General features: G+C 34.3%; 1 non-coding gene across 1 annotated transcript; it reads left to right on the top strand.

Moving 5' to 3' along the window:
* The first annotated feature begins 804 nt into the window (after positions 1-804).
* Positions 805-961, top strand: LOC121134724. Its single transcript, XR_005871843.1, has one exon. It is a non-coding gene; the product is annotated as a U1 spliceosomal RNA (small nuclear RNA).
* Positions 962-5,411: the final 4,450 nt, after the last annotated feature.

Here is a 5,411-nt window from a genome sequence, read left to right as displayed (position 1 = left end):
CTCTTTAATTCCAGTTTTTTAACCTAATTCCTGAAGTTTAGTTGTATATGTGTTATAGTCGACAAACCGTGAATGGTGATTGCACATCGAACCTGAATGATATCCCTAAAATTCCCCATGGAAAGACAAATTCTGGCATAAATTTTATATCTGAGCATTTTTCGTATAGAAACTGAGTAGAAGCTATGATCTTATTGTTTTTAATGAAATGTATGCCTTCAATCTTTACCATGAAGGATATGTTATATTAAATTCCCTGTAGTAGGAACCATCAATGAGGATGTATTCATAACCTTTCTAATGTGCAGTAACAGTTATCTCCACAAACTTTGACTGCTTATAAACAGCATATTACAAGGAATTTCAGTACTGACCTCATATTTGAAAGATACCTTCCGAATCTCGAAATAGCCTGAAGATGTGTCTCCAAATATTTTAAGCATGGAATCAACTCAGAGATGTAATATGGAAATGTGGTTTATGGTAAATGTTGTTTTGTTCACCTGGAGTTCTGAGTCATCAGTTTCACCTCTGATACCAAGCAGTAAAGACTAGCATACATGTGTTATATTCTTCTGATTTCCTGAAATAAAATACTGAGCCTTGGATGAATGTCCTTGATTAATAACTCTTGGCAAGTGTTATTATACACTGTGGCTGAGAAAATGAAGCACTCTATTTGTGATTATCCTGGTCGAAGACAAATATCCTGGGTAAGGAGACAGACCCATGGATACAATGCTTGCCATGAATGTAGAGGACCTGAATTTATTATCCAGAACTCAGGTAAAATCTGGGAATTACATACTAACATAGCAGGGGAGATACCATGATCACAAAGGTGGTTTTTCCAGGGAGAAGCTTATCCATTATACTCTGAATATGCTGACTCCTTGATTGCCCCCAATGCAGGAAATATAACTGCATTGATATTGGGGGACTGCATTTATGCTTTCTCCTGAGGGTGGGAGCTGTCACTCATGCATCTATAATCTTGGCCCTCCTACCGGAAGATGGGAGGTGGAAACATAACAGTAACTGGAAGGTCAAGAGCCAACAAGACTGAAATACATAGAAATATGCAAGAAAAAGAAACCTTTCTTTAAATGAGGTAAAAGGTAAGGAATATCATTCAAGGTTGTCTTCTGACCTCTACACATGTATATAGCATTCATGTATCCATGTTTGTATTCATCAACTTGCACGCACGCACACACACACACACACACACACACACAAATATCAGGAAATAATTTTTAAATAAAAATTTTAAATATTTTTAAATTACACCCTACTCTATGTGAATTTGTTTCTGATTTTAGTCTATATTCTCAATGTGAAGCAAACTATAATTATGAGAACAGAATAGTTCCTGAGTTTTTAATCCTTATAAGAAATCACCAAAATTAGTAGTTACTTGGGGGACTGCCAACACAACATTATACTTTCCTACAGACTAAATGATCAATGGTTTATTGATGAATAAAATTACAATTCATGAACATGCTGAATTTTAGAATTTCCTAATATAATCATTTAATCTGCAATATTAATAGCTTCCTACAGAACACAATACACATGCAAGCCCATTATATATTTTGAACAGAAATATTATTCTGTTTAATGTAATTACCAGACAAACAGTTAATCCTGTGAATAACACTTAGCTCACTCTATTGGAACATTCATGGGAAAACACTTCTATTCTTGCCTTTATTGGATGGATGCACTTATCACATACTTTATGAGAATTTTGGTATGAAATGAGCTATCAAAATGTCTCCAGGTGCCAGCAGTCATTCAAGGTACCTTCTTTCTTCTTTTCCTTCCTCATCATTCCATACTGTCTCATCATCCTGAGACAGTAGATATTTTCCAGTAGATTTCCTTAGTTACAAACTTTGTAAAACTCATCTAACATAAAAATGTTCTTGATTGTTGATCCTACTTCATGTGAAGTACAGTATTTCATTAAAATTCTCTGAAAAATTTAGCAGGTACGGAAGACTACATCATTATTTCTGCTATTGACATTACTCATAACAGCAAATTCTTTTAACACTGCTTCAGCCAGTGGTTCAGACAACCCTGAAAACCTAGGACTGATGTATGTGACCTCTAATTCACACAGATCAATTACTTGTATGGCAAAACCACAAAAGTGCTTGTTTGCAAGTGTTAATTCTTTTATGAAGACAATTTAACATAAATTTGTAGAACTGTTTTTTATTTCAGTATTAAATATAATATCTTCCTTAATTAATAAATAAGATAACTCTGTTTGGAAAATTGGACATTTGTTTCAGTTGATAGTTTAAAAATATCATAATCTTTATTAGCTGAGTGAATAGCATCTTCTAATGCGCTTTTTATTACCAAAAGTTTGCATGTTGTGACAATATGACTGATGATCCCAAAAAACTTCTCACATATATTCATAAACAATACAGCCATTTCTCTGCTGTTTGTAATAGAATTTACTGTAGTATAGTAACGTTAAAGTGTTTTGTGAAGTGGATCTTGCTATAAGTTTGAAATTTAACAATTTACCAAGTGATATAAAAACATATGCTTGTTAACAGAGAAAGCAAATGACCAAATGACTTAAATGCATATGGTTAACAATAATTTTAAGCATTTATGTATAAATAGACATCGTCACAGTTTAGGAAAAATTGCTAAACAACCACATTTGGGACTATTTGGAAATATGCTTTTGCATGTCATCTTTGTTTGAATAATCAGGTTAGGATTAGTCCTTCATTTTGGATTGCCATTTAGTGAGTTATGAGGCAAAGACCATAACTCAATTCAATGTTTTAAATGAAATCTTTTCACCTTCAAAATAAAGCAACTTATGTCAGCAAACACGCCTGGTAATTAAGTATATTTTCTTTGTATTTATCAATATAACCTTTAACTCCTTCTATAATGCTGTGAACCCCCATTTCCAAAAATTAATGCAAGAAAATATGAATAGATGCCTAATATATTCCTCAGGTGACTGTTAATGCCTCCATATACATTTTACATAAAAGTGATTTGCAGATGTACAAAGGGATAGACCAGAAATGTTTTAAAGATCAGAATTCCCAGGGACATAGAAATGGAATCACAAGGAGGTCGAGCCTCTTATCTTCTAGCATACCTTTTTTCAAACAGTCAAAATACATAAAATGTAGGGAAGGGAAGGTGTATTGGTAGTAGAAATATAAGATTATGCAGCCATTATTGAAAATAATATAAAGAGTCCTGGAGTAACAACAAATAAAATAAATATATGATTCCGTAATCTAACTAAGGTTATAAGGGAAGAAAACAGAGTTCACCTCACTTTAATGTTCATTGCTGAGTTATAATACCTAAGGTATAGAAGCAATGTAAATGTCCATTGATGGATATGTAGAAAAAATTATAATATACACAATACATATGAATAATAGAGCAATATAGAACAATATTCACTTATACAGCAGATCCCATCACTTACAACAATGTAGATGAATGAATATTTAGGCTATCAGAAAATAATCCAGAAACAAGAAAGGAAAACAGAGTGAGAGAGGGAGTAATGAAGAAACTATGATATCTCTTGTGACAGACAGATAAAAAAAATCAGTGAAAAGACAAGTCTTTGGACATGCCTGTGAGGGGTTATCTAGGTCTTGTTAATGGAGGTAGAAAGATCAATTGGAAATAGGGACAGCGCTTTAACATTATGTGGAGTCCCAGAATGTATAACACAGAGAAAACAAGGTGTCTTCTCTATTTCCTCCTAGATGGCATGTGAGTAGCTACTAAGGTTCCTGTAATCATTGTTTCTTGTTGTCTATACCAGGAACTATAAATTAAAATTCCTAATATTTTGTCAGATACCATTTTGTAGCACATAAACAAGTAACTAATGCAGGAATGTTAACCAAAAACTTAAAGCAAAATGAAGCATAGGGCATACGATTAATAACCAGTGACTTGGGGTGGATGACATGAATGAAATGGTTTCCAAAATCTACACAATTATAAGAAGAAAGGGTTCTGAAGATCATGAATAATTATTATATTATTGTCATAGATGAGGGCAAGAAACAGAAAAAAAGTTAGACAGGGACTTCAACATAAATTGTTCTGATTCTTGTACTTCCAGCTGGCTTAGTGACTTGTTCAGTTTCTATAAGGAGACACCATGACTAAGGCAATTGTTATGCAGGAAAGCATTTAATCGAGGACTTTTTTACAGGTTCAGAGACTTATTCTATTTTCATCATGGCAGGAGATATGTGACACACACAGTACTGGAACAGTGGCTGAGAACTACATTGCAGTTTGGGACTAGACCTGGTATACTCTTTTGAAATCATAAATCCCATCCCCAGTGAATATTTCCTCTAACAAGGCCACACCTAAATGAGCCTATGAGGACCATTCTATTCATACCAGCACGCCATTCCAGAGGCCAGGAGTGCTAGAAAGGAATTCTCCTTTCTTGTTATCTATTTTCTTATGCTTATTGGTTACATGTGGAGTGCAACAAAAACTCCAGTTTATGCACTAATCCTTTCTGGTGAACAATTTCAGAATGCAACTTTGAGATTTTCATAGTAGAAATGTACTATATCTAGTCTCCAATTCCAGCCTATCTCCCATAGACTTTAAGGGCTTAACTGCTGACAAAGGACTACAACACTAGCATTGGAGACCCCTGAGAATAGGTATTAGGGGTCTTCTGGGAACTATTAAGAGAAAGTTATTTCATCCTAATCAAAATTATAGAATCTACCTCTGGCCATGTCTTCAGTCAAAACACTACATTACTATTGTCTCCTCCCTCAAGAATTGATCCAGATGGTTTTGTAAACCTACTAGACAGGAGTTCGCACAGAAAATTTGATTCACCTGAAGACATGCCTCAGAGAGTGGAGGAAGAATTACCCCATTAACAAGTTAGTGTGCTTATCCTTCCAGAAGCCTCTCTGTCAGTGCAGTCACTTACAAAGCTGTGACCAAGAGTTCAGCAAACATGCCCATTTTTCTGAGTTACCTAGAAATACAATATTTTCTTTACTTTCTATCTTTTCTGCAAAGATAAACATAAAATACTTTCTATTTAACTAATTTTATTTGACAGTTTTGCATCATTGAAGCTAACAAAAAGAATGTAGTTGTCTTCATTGAATGAAAATCTTCTTTCAACAAATCACTCCAATAATTATTTAAAAGTTAGATTTTTACAGGTAGTCTGCCAGAGAAGACTACTCAGGCACAATTTACAGCCAACTGAACATCTTTAATCCAGCAGGCTTGGACCACAGTGAGGTAAGTATTAGGAACCCAAGCATACCCTCTAGTGTTTAGAATATAGGGGCTTTTAAAGACAAAGTCCATTTCCTGTTATCTTACTCTGCAGCTCCAGG

This window comes from Mesocricetus auratus, unplaced genomic scaffold (assembly GCF_017639785.1).
Source record: "Mesocricetus auratus isolate SY011 unplaced genomic scaffold, BCM_Maur_2.0 Super-Scaffold_100029, whole genome shotgun sequence".
Lineage (NCBI taxonomy): Eukaryota > Metazoa > Chordata > Mammalia > Rodentia > Cricetidae > Mesocricetus > Mesocricetus auratus.
Note: the sequence above shows the minus strand (reverse complement) of the source record. Positions and strands in the feature narration are given on the sequence as shown.